This window comes from Miscanthus floridulus, chromosome 8 (genome assembly GCF_019320115.1).
Source record: "Miscanthus floridulus cultivar M001 chromosome 8, ASM1932011v1, whole genome shotgun sequence".
Taxonomy (NCBI): Eukaryota; Viridiplantae; Streptophyta; class Magnoliopsida; order Poales; family Poaceae; genus Miscanthus; species Miscanthus floridulus.
Window position 1 is genome coordinate 94,789,208 of NC_089587.1, and position 18,586 is coordinate 94,807,793.

The window sequence follows — 18,586 nt, forward strand, 5'->3', positions numbered from 1 at the left end:
TTGGTGCATGTGTTGCATCGACATTGGAGATGGAATGGAATGCGCAAGGCAAAGGTATAACCTAGGGCATTTCATTTCATCGGTCATAGGTGTGTAGAGAAGTTTATGACCGGGTTTAGGATAGATGGCCGTACTATCAAGAGGGGCAAACTTGTTTGCATATCGGTCATCTAGTGCCACTCGAGTGATCTAACTTTGCATTGTCGCTAGGATCGAGTGGCGTGGCAAGTTGAGTGGCTAACATCCTTTGGGAAATGGTTGTGAAAATGCTAACACACATACACATGATGGTGTACACTTGGTGGTGTTGGCACATTTACAAAGGAGGTGGTGTTTGCAGGGGTGAGATGGGTTTTGGGTCCCTCTCGGCGCTTTCGGGAAAATGGGATGCCTATTTTCTATTGCGCCGGATGCAAATTCTTGTGGTTAGCACACTTGAGCAAGGGTGAAGAAGTTAGAAGTGAAAACATGTTGGTCGCGAAGATGCCGGCGTCGGTCAACTGACCGGACGCTGGATCTGAATGCACCGGACGCTGGAAGGCTGCGTCCGGTCAGGCTGACGTACGGTGACGCAGTAGCTGGAGTGTGACCGGACGCTGGCTGCGTCCGATCGCGTTCGACCGGACGCGTCCGGTCATGCTCGGGAGCTTACTGGAAACGACCGGACGCTGAGGGTCCAGCGTCCGGTCAGTTGAGTGCTGCTGCGTCCGGTCAGGTCAAGTGACCGTTGGAATCGGGACACGTGGTCGTCTGTGGGCGACCGGACGCTGAGGTCCAGCGTCCGGTCAACACGACCGGAGCGTCCGGTCGGCCCGACCGTTGCCCAGTGAAGGGGTAACGGCTAGTTTAGCCCTTGGGGCTATAAATAGAAGTGGCCTTCGGCCATGGCTGGTGGTAAGCACCTCAAGGGACTTAGTGTCCATGCTTGTGAGTGCTTGGGAGCCCTCCATCACACATATACTTGATAGTGATCATTCGATTGTGTGAGTGAGTGATTCTAGTGCGATTGCATCGTGAGGTTGCATCAAGTGGCACTAGGTGATCGAGTTGCAAGCCGGTGGTGCTTGTTACTCTTGGAGGTTGCCACCTCCTAGACGGCTTGGTGGTGGTCTCCGTCGAAGCCCGCAAGAAGTTTGTGCGGTGCTCCGGAGAAGAGCTTTGTGAGGGGCATTATGCTCGCCCCGCGGGAGCCGCGAAGAGCAACTCTAGTAAAGCGAGACGCGAAGGGCGACAAGTGGTCCGGCCGGGTCAAGTGCTAGAGCTTGTGGTAAGCACTCCACGTGGGAGAGTGTGACTTGCGAGTCACCACTAGCAAGAGGACCGGCGGCAACCTTGAAGCTTGTCTCAACGGGGACTAGCGTGTTGGCAAACACGTGAACCTCGGGAGAAAAATCATCGTGTCAACTTTGTTCTTCCCGTTGGTTTGCAACCCCCTTACACAAGCTTGTAATTACTTTCACATACATTGTGCTTGTGTAGTTGCTCTTGTAATTAGTTAGCTTATGTAGCTTACTAGTTACCTTCTAGCTTGTGTAGCGTAGAAGTAGCTCCCTTGAGTGACTAATTTGGTTTTAGTAACCTTGTTAGTCACATTGCTTAGTTTGTGTAGCTAAGTATTTGCGCTCTCTAATTAGGCATTGGTTGCCTTGTTATTGAGCTTTGCTAGTGAGCTTAGTTGGCTTTGTGCTTTTGCTTACTAGCATGTGTAGGAGCTCCCTTATTGCTTAAAGTACTAGTGGCATAGGTTTGTATGACCTTGCTCCTAGAATTGTTTAGGAGAGCTCTAGCTAGCCCGGCACCTTAGTTGCATAATTAGTATCTTTGCAAGGTGCTAGTAAACATATATAGAGGGGTGTAGTCTTGGCTAGACCGATTATTTTTATTCCGCATTTATATCGGTTAGCCGACGCGATTAATTTTAGAAAAGACTATTCACCCCCCCTCTAGTCCGCCATCTCGACCCTTCATCAGGGGGCAACATGACATGACCATCGGGCAACTTGATCTGCCCTTTCTCAAGCAAGAAATCAAAGAGCTTATCTGATTTGGTGACATCAAAGTCATAGCTCTCCTCGACTCCTCTTCCCCAAGGATTTGGCACCATTACTGTCTTCTTGCCCCAATTCCATTCAGCCGCAGCAACATCTTCTTCTTCACCTTCATAGCCGTCATCGACTGAGTATGGATCATAAGCTTCAGGTACTGTGGTACTCTTCTGAAATCGGGTATCTCTGTGCATACTCTAGAATTGGCTATTGAGCACTGCCACTCGTTGAGCCAATTGACCCAAGTTGTCAAATTCTTATCGCAGTATCTTTTCTTTTCACATTGATAGCATTCCTTAAATAGCTAAAGCAGCTAGTTGATCATCAGCCAAGTTTAAGGAGAAGCACAAATTACTAGTCTCTCAGAACCTCTGAAGAAACTCAGTGCCCGATTCATTAGTCTTCTGTCTTATAGTTGTCAGATCGGTAATCTTCTTTTCTTCAGTCCTATTGTAAAAATATGTATGAAATTTCTTCTCTAGGTTAGCCCAATTGGCAATGGAATTGACTGGTTGTGATGAAAACCAAGTGAAGGCTGGCCCTGATAAGGACCAGGAGAAGAAACAAACTCGATGGACATCCTCAACTGATGCTTCGCCCAATTGTGTAAGATACCGACTGACATGTTCTATTGTGCTTTTGCTGTCTTGGCCAGTGAACTTAGCAAACTCTGAAAGCCTGTAATTTATGGGAAGAGCGACCAAATCATACCATTCTGGATATGGGTGTTTATATGAAAAGGTCAGCCCTTTTGGCTTCAGACCGAACTGATTCTTTATCATCTCGGTCACCCTCAGCAGTAACTCGTCAGCATTTGAATTTAGATTTCTCTGCACCTGCTGACTTATCTGTGGATTGAAATCTCGTGTACCTTGATATCCTGAATTTGGCATCATGAGAAGGGTGTTATAATACGTGCCATAGTGATACCCTTGTGGAATTTCGATCTGCTGGGTTCTTTGTTGGCTCGCTGCTTGAAGTCTCTGATTGTAGACATAATGATCTATATCTCTACGGATCCTATGCATTGATGGTGCTATTTTTTGAGCTGACGATGGTATGTGGCCTGATGTGCCAAAATTGATCATCTGGTTCTGACTTTGCTCCGACGACTGTTGCACATGCTGTATTGATGGTCCAGGATTGTACTGTGTCTGATTTGTAGTAGTTCCTTGAGTTTGTTCAGATGAACCCTGAACTATCTAGACATCACCACTACCAGTTGGTGTTGCTTCTTGATGGTTGATACCGACTTGACTAGTCCCTTGGGTCGACGGATCTAGAATGTTGTAATAAGCCGACCCACCTTGACCAACTGAAAACCCATGAATCGTCTCTTTCATGGCATTGTGGAATATGTCCAAGAAAGCTTCGTTATGACTGATATGGCATCACGAATAGATTTGTCTACAAGTTCCTTAAAAAACACCTGTCTTCATCTTCAGTTGTATCCGTCTGCCCGTATAATAGAACTCTTGGTAGTGGAAATTTCTAAACAATTGTGTTGTCACGTGTTTTGGTGTAGGATAACAAACACTTGTTCTGAAACTCTTCTATAGCTTTGCTGATAATACGCTTATCCCCATCAGGTAGATCTTCATAATGCAGCATAAGGATGTCGTTGTTGTTGTGAACCGCCATGACGATTGTGGGGTCCCACCGAGCGTGCCAGAAACGTGTGTCGACATAGAATTTTGTCCCGTGCGAAGAACACACGTAGCAAGCCGGAAGGATCCGATGGAGCTAGAGATCCGCCTAGCTTCAGCGCAAAGGTGGTCGATCCTGCGCACTCCTCCTGAGACGTGCTAGTCAATTTGACGATGCAATTGACAAGGAGAGAAAGCTTATCAGTAATTAAGGGCGGAACTTGCCAGTGTTGCCAGACAGTCCTGAATGTGCGGCTCTAAGAGCCGATATGAAAGGAGATCGACTAAATATTCGATTTTAGCATATTCATAAGAATAAATCGGTTAAAGCTCATTGGGTTGTACAAGAAGAATCGGTTATCATTCAAGATAAATGTCGTTATTTGAGCAAATATTAATCAATAGCAATAAGATGTCAACAATGATTGATTTATGCTAAGCTAATGACTGCAAGTAACCGAACTCCTTTATAAAAGAAACAGTTCATCATCATTCAACTATTTAATAGAAATAAATCTAATGAACATATTAGATCTCATCTATCGCTATAACTAGTGGGGCATGAGGTAGAATCATACAGGCCATAGAAACAACAATAGACTCGACGACCCTAACTTATTACTAATATCAATAGTACATGAGGCAGAATCATGTAGGCCGTAATACAATAATAAGATCATGGGGCTAACACATCTTTCAACTTATTGCTACTTCAACGATCTCGTGATGCGAACTGTTCGTGAAAGCGCTCAATATCGGCTAAAACAGCCGATTCAGACATAGCGCACAGTTAAGTTCATGCCCTCTCAAGAACAGATCTACCAAATAACAATTCCTACTCCACGGTGCTAATAGTGGGGTGTGAGGCAGAATCACATAGGCCGTGATAACGGGCCATGGAATAGTTTTCACTAACCAATAGATCTACTCAGGATCAAACACGTCTTAACCACACGCTATGCACGATCAAGATTGATGTAAAACAGCCGATAAAACATAACTTATCGTTTAAAGTACAGATTAGATCAGTTTTAGATTAATAAACGATGGGTTAAAAAGGATATAAGGCCGATCTAGATCAATCCCAATCGGACGAAGTGATATTGCTATAATTAAATAAATAATGGAAGCAATAAGCAATATCGGTAACTTAATGAATCTATCCGAAGGAACGCCACCCTTAGATAGAGCAGATAACTTGACCTTAATCTAGTTCGAGCAGTGGAGGTCGACCGAATCGATACAGCCATACTTGAACTAGACAAGAGTCAATAACTAACTCATATCAGAGTCGCAGTGGAGGTCGACCGGATCGATGCAGCTGTACGAACAGAGGTATGAGCCATGACGGTACTTACAGACAAACAGTGGAGGTCGACCGGATCGATGCAGCCATACTTGCTGAAGAACTCGCTGAGATCTACTCTACTCCTACTCCTAAGGGGTGGCCGAAGCCGAAAAAGTAAATGACTTGTATTTGATTGATTGTGTGTTTGATACAATAGTCGAGGGTTTATATTTATACACTGGGCTGATAAGAGTCCTAAACTAACATGACTAGATAAAAAGAAATACCAAGATACATGGACTCTAATTTCCCTTATGTAGAATCCTTGCTGATGAAGCTTCCTTGTTTGATACATGTCATTGTTTCTTTCATCCTAATATGCACCTAGACGTCATGTCTCTCTCAAATTAATTAAATAATATTTCTTGGCTGGTCCATAAATATCCCTTAATTAGGAAACTTTCTCGCTTTTTACATCATCAGCCGATCTCTTCCTTTCCAGGATAAGCTTACCAAATTTTGGTGTAAACAGTTGGAAATAAATAATGTCGTGCTAGCATTTTTAACGAAAATGCTCTAACCCGAGCGTCCAATATCCGCATGCTCCACCCACTCTCTGCGCCACCCGCCCCCTTTGCCACCGCCGCCCCCACCTGGCCCTCTGTATGTTGCCGCCGAGATCCGTGTTGCCGGCGAGCTCCACGCCGTCGGCGAGCAAAGTAGTGACCTTCATGTGCCACCCACCCGTCCTCTACGCGCATCGCCACCCGTGTCGCCCCCACACCCGCCCTCTGCACCGTCGCCTAGCTCTGCGTTGCCAGTGAGCACACCGATGACCTCCACACGCCGATGAGCCTCCATTCACCGAAGCAGCAAGGGGATGTTTGCGCTGAAAGAGCATGTTGCAAATGTATGTTTCAAGAGTTGTTGCAAGTGTGTTTATATCGATGTTACAAAAGTAGATTGAGATGTTGCACATGTTACAATGGCTATACACATATGTTTCAAGTGTATGTTCCCAACGTTTCATCTATATCAGATGTATGTTGCAAGTGTTTTCATCTGGATGTTGCATATACATGCATGTTGCAAGCGTATGTTTCAAGTGTTTTCAAGTGTTTCATACGTCCGTTACAAGTATTTCATCAGGATGTTGCATATGTTTGTAATGGCTTTTCAAGTGTTTCAAACATGTTACAAGTGTTTTAGTTGTTTTCGAACGTATGTTGCAAGTGTTTCACTTTGGTATTGCAAAAGTAGATATGGTGTTGCACATGTTGTAATAAGACCCACGCGTCGTGGCCACCTACTGCAACCGCTGGGTGACGTACGGGCAACACGGGCCCACTGCTAGGGCGCCGCCGAGCGAGCACAGAGAAATTGAGCGCATGCATAGGGGGCCCACGTGGTGAGGCACGCAAAAAAATAGGCGGCGCGGGCACGTGGGGCACCGGCTGACGCTAGCGCCCAGGACGTCCGGGCGCTAGCAAGTTTGTTTTTTTAAAAGATGTAGCAGATATTTAATGGAAAACTCTAAACTACATGACCTGCTTCAACCATCAATTAACCAAATACTTTGTTGCTTACAACTATGAAATGTTCGCTGGGAATGGCGGCCTTAGGCACACCAAAATGTTCTGAAAGCTCGTACATGGTTGGGTCACGCTAGACTAGGCCTTTTCCGCAACATAATATCACATCTTCAGTGCAACCCAGCCGCCATCGTTTTGTGTAGCAACAACTCCTACACGTTAGGAGAACCGAGCTGGGCTTGAGTGGCTAGCTGAGCCAAGTGTGCTCGCTGCCGGTGTGAGTTGGAATCTTGAATTCGACTCATGTCTCTCATCGGGATTTATTTTCAGAAATTATCTACATCCTCTATCGCGTGGAGCCACAAAGGGATTGCGACGCGCCCGTCGCCTACGGAGCCATTGGTGGTTCCGGTGATCTCAAGAAGGACGCGGTCTTCCTATCTACGTGTAGTTGTAGACCTGGTTGTGTACACGTGGGGTGTGTGTGGTGTGTGTTCGTGCATGAACAGATTCTACAACTGTACCCAGATGAGAGGCTATAAAAAAACTCCTACACGTAAGTGTTTTCACAATGTCACCCTCCCAGGCTTCGATCGCGATTATTCTCCACGACCCTAAACTGGGTTTCCACACTGACTGCTGGATGGAGAACTCATGACCACGACCGAGAACGAGTCATGTCATGAAGGTAGTCGCCGGTGGGCGTAGTCTTTCTGTCGAGAAGATGCTTTGTAAGGATGCATTCGGTTTGGGATAAGGAGAGACTGAACGGATTCATTTTTTCTGATGAAATGATCTCATCTTCCTTATTCTGTATTTGAGTTCTTCCTCGGCCCATGCACCACCGTCCCTAGCCCTAGCCGCCTCGTGTGTCGTCATTCTCGTTCGGTAGCTTGCAGCCACCCGTCGCAACCATCCGCCCGCCAGGTCCAAGGTCAAGGCAGGGTGGAGCTCACCGGATCGTGCTAGGGCAGAGCTCGTGCCGGGGGCTAAGGCCATCCACCCCACTAGAGCGCTCACAGCCAAAAGAAAGAAGACAAAGGCGTGGCCGAAGGAAGCAGCATCATTTGGAGAGGACGAGCACATCCCTCTGATTTCTATGGATGGGGTTGTCCTTCTCGATCTTCTTGAGAGCATGCTTATAACATATCTGAGGATATGTAATCGACAACAAGAAAGAAATGAATAAACTGATCTTAACATTTTGATTGATTTGGTTTAAGTACAATCTAAAAGGACGTGAAGGCGTCGGTTCAGGAACTCGGTGTTTTTACATGTTGAACAATAACTATAGGATTAGATCTATGGTTAAAAACTAATCCTAGTCACTAATCCATGGGTAGGATCCATGGCTTCGATGGGTGTGGATGTGATCACCATTCTCCATTGGTCCATTCCCTTCTTAACAGATTTCTTCTTAACAAGAACGATTCAGATTCATAGCATTCATTTTTGTGACCGCGAAGAGGATGGAGTGATTTTAAACATGGAACCTGATGCCCAGAAAACTGCACAAGGTTATGCATGTCATGTCATTGCCTGGGGACAAGTTTAAGTGCATAGCTAATAGGTGGAAATGTAATCCGTGATGAAGAAGTAAGGTGTCAACTTTATGTGCTTTAGCTGATAGGTGAGCCAACCAACTATGAGATCTAGGTGGAAGATCAGATGGTATGTCGTCCCAAAAGTCAGAAAGGCAACCGTCCCTAGGTTGACCTCACCAGCAGCCACGGGTGTGACAAAGTTACTAAAACTGAGCAAACATCCTTGGCTAGATGTGACTCGGAGCAGGAAGTCCCTAACCATTACCCACTCCATATCAAATTGTAATTCGTTTTGGCTTTCCTAGATACACACAGTTTTTTTGTTAGTTGATCTCCACCAGCCAATTGGGCTCTTGGATCCATGTCCTAATCGGGGGCGTCCAACCCTAATATGGTCGGTGGGCCCCCATCGCACAGCGTCATAAATAGGAGGTGGGGGCTGGGGGCGCCAAGCACGAGGTTTGCCTGAGCCGCCTAGCACCCCACCTATAGTCCTAAACCCTAACTGATCACAGAGGGGGCGATGCCAGTGACGGGAAGCGCCGCCACCGCCTCTACATCACGCCAGAGGGCTGCTACGACACCGGGCTGCCCTACGACGTCTACACCGACCCCTGGATGACACCGCTATGGTTTGCACCCCCTTCACCCCTCTCTCTCACTCTTTCTCTTGTCCTGTACTAGTAGATGTTCGAGCGCTCACTGTTTATTCCAAAAGCAAGTAGACTCGCTAGATCTGTGGCTAGTGATCATGTTTTAGGTCTATCAATGGTATCAGAGCCTAACTAGGTGTAGATCTAGCCTATCAGATAAGAAAACCGAGTAGCAGCATTTAGAAGGAGATGATAGATTCGGTTTTAGATCTAAATAGAGGGTTCATCGAACCCTAAACCCAAATTGGATGAAGAAAAATAGTAAGAAAGGGTTTTGTTTCTGAACAACAACTCAAACCCTAACCCTAACCCATGTGAACCGCTCGGGGAAGATGAACAGTAAGGAAACCCTAACCCTAACTCGATCCAAACCCCATCCCCAACCCTAAATCGGATAGATCCGAGAAGAAAACAAAGAAAGATCCACATCAGAGAAGAAAAGGGGAAGGGTAAGAGGCCAACTTCACCGCTGCACCGCGCTGCCGCCTCGTCGATGCGCAAGAAGGGTCAAGCCACCGCCACATGTTGAGCGAGCGCGTGCTCTGGCCAAGGGCGCCGCGGCCAGACCGTTCGACGAGGGCACGCTCACCCGCTGGGGACCGCGTGCGCTGGCGAGGGGGCCGATGACGGCGCCGTCATCGCCTCGCCTCACTCGGTGTAGTCGTGGGGCTGAGAGAGAGGAGAAGCGGTCAGGTCAAATCTAGGGTTTAGGAAGCTCCTCACTACAGCGCGTGTGGGGATCAGGGCACCACCGCCCAGACCGCTCGACGGCGGCGCGCTCACCCGCTGTGGAGCGTGCACGGCTGCGAGAGGACCGATGACGGCGCCATCTTCGCTCTCGTCTTCGCTCGGTCGTGAGTTGTTGCTGCATTGAGGAGAGAAAGGGGTGAGGCGAAGAGAGAGAAAGAGCAAAAGCGAATGGCTAGGGTTTTCCCAGGGTCACCGCAGCGTCGACTTTTATATAACCGATCCACGCGCGCAGCTGTTGGATGTGATCCGACGGTCACCATTCGCTGGACCGAAATTAGCCCAGGCGGGCGAGCGCAGCGGGCGACTTTGCCGGCCCAGGCCCAGGTTGCGGCCTGGGCGCGAGGGAGGTGCCTCGAGCGCGAGCTGCTGTAGGCCGGGTGAAAGGTCCTTGTGTGGTTTTGGTAATTGAGTGACAACCTAGGTGGACTAATTGTGTTTATATGAGATACATAGGTAATTAGTCCACAGGTACATGTGTGTGAGCAACATATGCCCACAAGGAAGGAAGAAGACCTAGTCTAATTAGGATTCTTCTCCTGTAATCTTAGTAGTAGTATTACTCTGTAATCCTACTAGGAACTCTTATTGTAAACCGACTAGGATTCTGGCCTCCTGACTATATAAAGGATGGCAGGGCACCTTGGATCGAGAGTTCAACAGAACAATTGTACGACACAACGCTTCATAATCAATCCAACGCAAAGGCTAACACCGACTGGACGTAGGGCTATTACTCGATCTACGATCGAGGGCCTGAACCAGGATAAATCGAGTGTCTCTTGCGTTAACCATCGAGTTCTGCATACACTGAAGCCCGAACATACTGCCCTGGGTACTCCCGTGGTAGGCTATCGGTGGTCAAACATCAACAGCTGGCGCGCCAGGTAGGGGCCTTCGACAGCTTTGCCTCCGAGAGCTTGATGGACCTCGACAACATGATCTTCTCAAAGGGATCAACCTTCATCTTCGGTTCATGGATCTGCAAGGCAGGCGACGACGGCAAGCTCCAAGGCCGTCTCCTTGAAGATTCCGATCATCATCAGGACCATCCTATTTCGACGATAACGACAGATCAGCTTGCCGGAAGTTTCGCACAGCTCAATCCGACTCAGTTCTCGCAAATTCACGTGTCCGATTCAAACTCAAGTTCCACTTCCGAAACGAAGTCTTATCCGAGTTCTTTCAGAAAACCGAGTTCTTTTCTAACAAAGCTCCGAGACATAACGCCAACCTGTCAAGAATACTACTCGGAGTACACCCAGAATACTTCAAAGAAGTCGGGTCTTTTTTCGTTCGGACTCCACAACATGGCAACGTCCTATCAGATATGGCACGAAAGATCCACTTATCCCATGCTTAGAATGCCACTGAAGGGAGCCCAGGAAGGTCTCGTTTTAACCATAACATCTCAAGACTGCATCATTCACTGGCCAGATACCATTCCTGAGGATAACGACGCCCAACTAGTCGATGACACGACAACAGCAATTCTACCCTACCAAGAAGGAGATTCCATCTATGACTTTGAGACCTCTACTGAAGTCATCAACAGCTCTGCCAGTACGGAAATCAACGACGATGACAGAACAACTCACGCTAGAGAAGTACTCATGATTCGCCGTCCTCGATCACCATTGATCCCCCTAGAAGCACCCGACGTAAGATCTTCAGACGAATCCGAGTCCAATATATCACCATTTATCCAAGGATACGATGGTGAGACTGAGAGCCAGAGGCAAGCAAGAGAAAGAAAGAACAAATTGAAACAAGGACGACAACGCCGTGCGAAACAGCGGAAAGACACATGGATCAAATATGAATCAGACCTAGTCGAGTACAATAGAAGAAAATCAAAACGAGAAATCGAAGAAGGACGAGCAGCGAATACTCCCTACGATAAGATCCGAGAAGCACTAGAAGAACTCAGGGCGACCTCACATCCCAATGAGAAACAAGAACAGCTCCGAGATTTCCTCCGATCAATAGTCTTTAAAACGAACGATGGAAAGGCAACATCTCATGAACAGGAAGATCAAAATCAAAGGAAGTCTACTTTCGATAGACTAGGACCAAGTGGAAGTCACAACGGAGGGAGTTGAAGAAATCACAGTCAAAGTAACCGAGTAGAGCAACCAAGAAAGGACAGAAGCAGAGCACCTACTTGAACAGCCACACAAAACTACTCTCGCCAAGACGACAGTTGACAAGAAGGGGGCGCAGAATCAGAATATACAGAAGCCAGAACGCACGATAGATTTCCCTATTTTGCAAACAGACTCGCTTCGATTCGACTACCTCACAAGTTCAAACCGTCCAACCACTCCAAGTATGACGGCAAGACCGAACCAAAGCAATGGCTCAGGATCTACTCACAATTGATTGAATTAGCTGGAGGAGACGACGACATCAAAACCTTGTTCTTCCACATGGCCCTAGAAACCATGCCGCTTCAATGGTTCGACAAATTAAATCCTGGATCAATCAGAAATTGGGAAGACTTACAAAGAGCTTTCTGTGAAAATTTTGCGAGAATTATTACACATCCAATCACCCACGCAGAATTAAAAGGACTCAAGGAGAAAGGAGGTGAAAGTCTCAGAAATTACTATCGACGATTTGGCGAACTATGAGCTCAAGTACATGACATCACACAACGAGAAGTAATCGAAGCTTTCTCTCACGGAATCGTGGCTAGGTGGCAATTCCAAGACTTCTGCAAAGAAAACCCAAGAAATAACGAAGAATTCAGAAGAACAGTAGAAAAGATGATTACTGCAGAAGAAAAAACGAAAGAAAGATTCCCAGAAAGGAACAACAGAGACAACCCGGACAGGCAAAATCCTCGAAACAACAGACATCAGGAGAGAAAGCGAGGTCCAGACAACACGGTAGCGATGGCTGACAAATCAAAGAAATTTACCAAGCCCAGAAGATATGATGACATCGAGAACATGCGTTGCCCTTTGCACCCCAACGGGAGGCACACCATCGGAAATTGCTACACCTTCAATGAAAGGTACACTAGAAAAGATAGCAAGAGAAACAATAAAGAAGACAATCAGAAAAAAGGAGACAACCATGATGACAAGGGATTCCAAAAATCCAGAGGGACAGTAGCAGTAATCTTTGCCAGGATTCCAGACTCCAGAAGCAAACATCAAGAAAAGCTCGCGCTACGAACAATTATGGCCGCAGAACCCGCTACACCAAGATATCTCAACTGGTCAGAATACCCAATCCAATTCTCAAGAGAAGACCAGTGGACCAGCGTAGGAAACGCAGGCCATTACCCGTTGGTTCTAGATCCAACCATTGCCGGCATGACTGTCACGAAAGTACTAATTGACGGAGGAGCAGGACTCAACATCATCTTTTCAGAAACTCTAAGGAAGATGGGACTACAACTCGCCGGGATGATCACACCAACAAGCACACCTTTTTATGGCATAGTACCCGGCAAGGCAGCAATGCCACTTGGACAAATCACTCTACCGGTTACCTTTGGGACTCACTCGAACTACCGCACAGAGTTCTTCAAATTTGAAGTCACAGATTTCGATTCCTCATATCATGCAATTCTTGGGCGCCCGGCACTAGCAAAATTCATGGCAATACTGCATTATCCGTACCTGTTGCTCAAGATGCCAGGGCCTAACGGAGTTCTTTCTCTTCGGAGCGACTTAAAGCGCGCGTTTGACTGCGACGTACAGGCGATCCAAATTGCAGCAAAGGCACAGGCAAACGATGGAAGAAAAGAAATAGCCACTATCGCCACAGAAACAAGCCAAGAAGAACTAGAGATACCGGCTAAGAGACCAAGCATCCTAGCACCACCAAAAGAAGCCAACGTGAAGCAAATCGACCTAGGCACCGATGATCCTACAAAAACAGCAACCATCAGTGCCCACCTATCGGCAAAATATGAACTCGCGCTCACCAACTTTCTTCGGGACAATAAGGACATCTTCGCTTGGAAGCCGGCCGACATGCCAGAGGTCCCAAGAGAGTTGGCTGAGCACGGAATTGATATCAATGAAGGCTCCAAGCCTGTAAAGCAACGACTACGACGATTCTCTCCCGACAAGAAGACAGCAATTAAAAAGGAAATTACAAAACTAATGACAGCTGGATTCATCAGGGAAATTCTCCATCCGGATTGGCTAGCAAATCCAGTTCTGGTACAAAAAAAGAACACAGACGAGTGGCGCATGTGTGTTGACTACACATATCTCAACAAACACTGGCCAAAAGATCCGTTCGGGCTACCACGCATTGATCAGATAGTTGATTCAACAGCAGGATCTACCCTATTATCTTTTCTTGATTGATATTCTGGGTATCACCAGATCGCATTAAAAGAACAGAACCAAAGCAAGACATCTTTCATCACTCCGTTCGGCGCCTACTGCTACAAGACAATGTCGTTTGGACTTAAGAATGCTGGAGCCACTTACCAAAGAGCCATCCAAACATGCCTCGGTGATCAGATCGGCGAAAACGTAGAAGCATACGTGGACGACGTGGTTGTAAAAACAAAGAACCCGGATACACTGATTGAAGACTTAAAACAAACCTTCGAGAATCTAAAGAGGTGGAGGTAGAAATTGAACCCAAACAAGTGCGTATTTGGAGTTCCCTCAGGACAACTACTCGGATTCTTGGTCAATCATCGCGGAATCGAAGCAAGCACCAAGCAAATTCGAGCAATAACAGAGATGGGCCCTCCTAGAAGCATCAAAGACGTACAAAAACTAACAGACTACATGGCGGCACTCAACCGTTTCATATCAAGACTCAGCGAAAAAGGGTTGCCTTTCTTTAAATTACTAAAGAAGACAGACAAGTTCGAGTGGATGGAAGAAGCCAATGAAGCTTTCAAGAAACTTAAAGCATACCTCACCTCCTCACCAGTCCTCACACCTCCAAAGAAAGACGAAGACATGATGCTATACATTGCAGCAACTACTACTGTAGTCAGCACGACAATAGTAGTGGAAAGGGAAGAAGAAGGGCGCATATATAAAGTACAATACCTAGTATACTATATCAGCGAAGTGCTATCAGAATCAAAAATCCGGTATCCGCATGTGCAAAAACTACTCTACGCCCTACTGATCACTTCATGCAAGCTTCGTCACTATTTTGAAAGCCACAAGATGGTGACAGATTTCCTACTAGGAGACATCTTACACAACAAAGACACAACAGGACGCATATCCAAGTGGGCGGTTGAACTCGATGCTCTCAACATCGATTTCACCCCGCGGAAAGCAATTAAATCTCAAGCCCTTGCTGATTTTGTTGGCAAATGGACAAAAATTCAACAACCCGTATCAAGCGCCATCCTTGATCATTGGAAGATGTACTTTGATGGATCACTTAAGTTAGGCGGAGCTGGTGCAGGCGTCCTCCTAATTTCTCCAGACGGAAGACAACTAAAGTATGTCCTTCAGATATTATGGCAAGCCACCAACAATGAAACAGAATATGAAGCTCTCATACACGGGCTAAGAGTGGCTATTACCCTCGGAATCAAGCAACTACTCGTATACGGCGATTTAGCAGTAGTCATCAACCAAGTCAACAAAGATTGGGATTGCACCAAAGAAAACATGGGTGCTTACTGTGCTGAAATCCGAAAACTCAAAAAACACTTCCAAGGACTAGAAATTCTACATGTCCTGCGGGATTCCAACATTGCAGCAGATGTTCTTGCCAAGCTTAGATTCGACAGGGCAAAGGTCCCACCCGGCGTATTCATAGAAGAGTTATCAGCTCCTTCTATCAAACAACCCGGTGAGACAACCACAGAACTCACAGCCAAAGACATCCAGATTCTAGTGATCAACACTTCATGGACACAGGTTTTTATTGATTACATCAAAGAGAATAAGTTGCCGACAGAAAAACAGCAAGCCACACAAGTCATCCGCAGAAGCAAGAATTACGTCCTAGTAGGAGACAAGCTATACAGAAGAGCCGCATCATCAGGAGTACTCCTAAAATGCGTCTCATTTGAAGAAGGCAAACAAATCCTAGACGAAATACACTCAGACTGCTGTGGAAATCACGCCGCTTCAAGAACACTAGTCGGCAAAGCATTCCGCACTGGTTTCTACTGGCCAACCGCTTTGAAAGACGCAGAAGAACTCGTTAGAAGATGCAAAAGTTGTCAGATGTTCGCAAGACAAGCTCATGTGCTAGCCCACAACCTCATCTGCATTCCACCCGCTTGGCCTTTCTCCTGCTGGGGGCTGGATCAAGTGGGACCTCTCAAGAAAGCAAAGGGCGGCTTCGCGTACATCTTTGTAGCAATCGACAAGTTCACCAAGTGGATCGAATACAAACCACTCGCAAAATACAGCGCAGCCAAAGCGGTCGAGTTCATCCAAGATATTATGCACCGCTTCGACATGCCCAATCGAATCATCACAGATTTGGGTTCTTCCTTCACAGCTACAGAATTCAAAAGTTGGGCACAGGATTGTGGCTTCAGTATAGATTACGCATCAGTCGCACATCCAGAAGCCAACGGACAGGTAGAAAGGGCTAATGGACTCATACTAGCCGGATTAAAACCAAGATTGTATGAAGAACTAGTAGACTATGGGTCAAAATGGATCGAGGAATTACCCAAAGTTGTATGGGGACTGCGGACTCAAATAAGCAGAGCCACTGGATACTCACCTTTCTTCCTAGTATACAGATCAGAAGCCGTACTACCCGCAGATCTGATCTGGACGTCACCAAGGATAAAACAATACGACGAAGGAGAAGCAGAACACACCCGAAGATTAGAACTCGACAGCACAGAAGAAGTCAGAGTAAACGCTACCCTGCAATCAGCAAAATACCTCCAAGGACTAAGGCTCCACTACAACAAGAATACTCAGTCTCGATCATTACAAGTCGGAGACTTAGCACTAAGAAGAATACAAAAAACCGACGGGCGCCACAAACTACTCAGTCAATGGGAAGGTCCTTTTATCGTCGCAAAAGTCATCGAACCAGGCACATACAAGCTCATAACTAAAGATGGAAAAGAAGTCAACAATACATGGCACATCAGTCAGCTACGGAGATTCTACGCATAAAAACAACTCAAGGAAAAATATGTATACAAGACACAAGAGATCAACGTTCATGATCAACAGAGATACCGCAATGTATCATTGTAACACATCAATATTCATGATCAATAAAGATGATTATCTCTCGACAAACATATGTCTCATGGCTCTATCCGAGTTATTTCTTAAATGCAAAATGGCTGAAAATACGCCTGAGCATCCCGACCGAGAGCAAAATAGTTGAAGAGACACTTGAGCCCGCCGATGAGGGTAGCTAACAAGCTAACACCCGAAATAAAATGCAAAATGGCTGAAAAGACGCCTGAGCATCCCGGCCGAGAGCAAAATAGTTGAAAAGACACTTGAGCCCGCCGATGAGGGTAGCTAACAAGCTAACACCCGAAATAAAATGCAAAATGGCTGAAAAGACGCCTGAGCATCCCGGCCGAGAGCAAAATAGTTGAAGACACTTGAGCCCGCCGATGAGGGTAGCTAACAAGCTAACACCCAAAATAAAATGCAAAATGGCTAAAAAGACGCCTGAGCATCCCGACCAAGAGCAAAATAGTTAAAAAGACACTTGAGTCCGCCGATGAGGGTAGCTAACAAGCTAACACCCGAAATAAAATGCAAAATGGCTGAAAAGACGCCTGAGCATCCCGGCCGAGAGCAAAATAGTTGAAAAGACACTTGAACCCGCTGATGAGGGTAGCTAACAAGCTAACACCCGAAATAAAGCAAGACCCTCCAGCTACTTGTACCAAATAGCAAGAGGCTCGGGCATAAAAAAAAGAACGCAAAGATCTACATATAACGAGTAGCTACTTCATTCAAAAAAGAAGTATAATGTCATATTACAAGGCACGGGCATAAAAGTCAAGTACATCAAGCCTCATCATCAGGAGAAGGGAGAACGATATTAAGATTATCTACTATCCTACTAGCTAAATCTTCAACTTCAGGCTCCATCCTCTCAACAGCATCGATGTATTCTTGACTATTAGTTTCCTCTGCTATCTTGGACAAAGGAGCCGCTGGAGCAAGAACCCGAACTTGGGCCAGAACATTCTTGGTACACAGTTGAGCGCACCTCTTCACAAACTCTTAGAAATGAGTCGGAATTCGAGGAATCAACTGAGCCCAAGATTGCCCGTCATCTGCTAGAGTTCGAAGAACGTCGGCTACTGAACGAAAGGATTTCCACAAAGCCTTCCAATTTTCAGTAGCCGTCGCCAACCTGCCAGACAAGTCTTCAATGGTTTTCTAGGCCTGCACAAGATCTCTATCAGCTCCACGCCTAATCAACTTAGCAAGCGCAAGTTCCTCTTCAGCATGAGTAATTACCTCCTCAGCCTTGTTGTGACTTGTACGAACAAGAGTCTTCATTTCTTCAACGCCCTCCGAGAGCTTCTGCTTTTCAACCCAGAGAGCTGGACGAAGCAGCAGACAACAAGTCAGCAGAAAGGAAAGTTTGAATACAAAAAGAAACAAAAATAACCCTCAATACCGTTGCACTCCTTCTTCAAGGCCTCCAAGTCCTTCACGGCCTCCGAGTTCTTTCGAGCCTCCTGAAGAGCGGCATCCCTCTGCTTCTCGATTTCAATAGCCCGGGCACGAAGAAATTTTTATTCATCCTGATGCGTTTGACGCTCAACCTCCATCTCGGCCCGGAGGAGATCAAGATTAGCTTTCTGGGTGCTCACTTCTGAAGACAACTTTTTCTTGTTTTCAGACGAGAAAAAGAAACCAGTATGATCATGAGAGAAGGACTGAGCAAAAAGATACAAAGAAAAACAAAGAATAAGGACCAAAGAAAAGCGAACATCCAAAGAAGGAACGATAAAAAAAAGCTTACCTGGAGCTTTTCTCCAAAAGAAGTCGCGAGGGACAAGTTTCCCCAGGCAGCAGTTAATTCCGATAGCTGATGAGTGGCATCGAACTGCTGCACCACATCATCAGCAAAAGGCGGATCACCGAAGGCAAGAGAAGGAGAAGAAGAGGCCGGCCGAGGCGAAGAAGGAACGACCAGAGCGACATCCCGGGAAGCCGAGGCCAATC

The 18,586-nt window shown here is 46.4% G+C and overlaps 1 long non-coding RNA gene across 1 annotated transcript; it reads right to left on the minus strand.

Moving 5' to 3' along the window:
• Positions 1-17,666: 17,666 nt before the first annotated feature.
• On the minus strand, positions 17,667-18,124 carry LOC136472981 (uncharacterized). Its single transcript, XR_010762456.1, has 3 exons — positions 18,036-18,124; positions 17,873-17,958; positions 17,667-17,797 (listed from the first exon to the last, which is right to left on the minus strand). It is a non-coding gene; the product is annotated as an uncharacterized lncRNA (long non-coding RNA).
• Between the last annotated feature and the right edge of the window lie 462 nt (positions 18,125-18,586).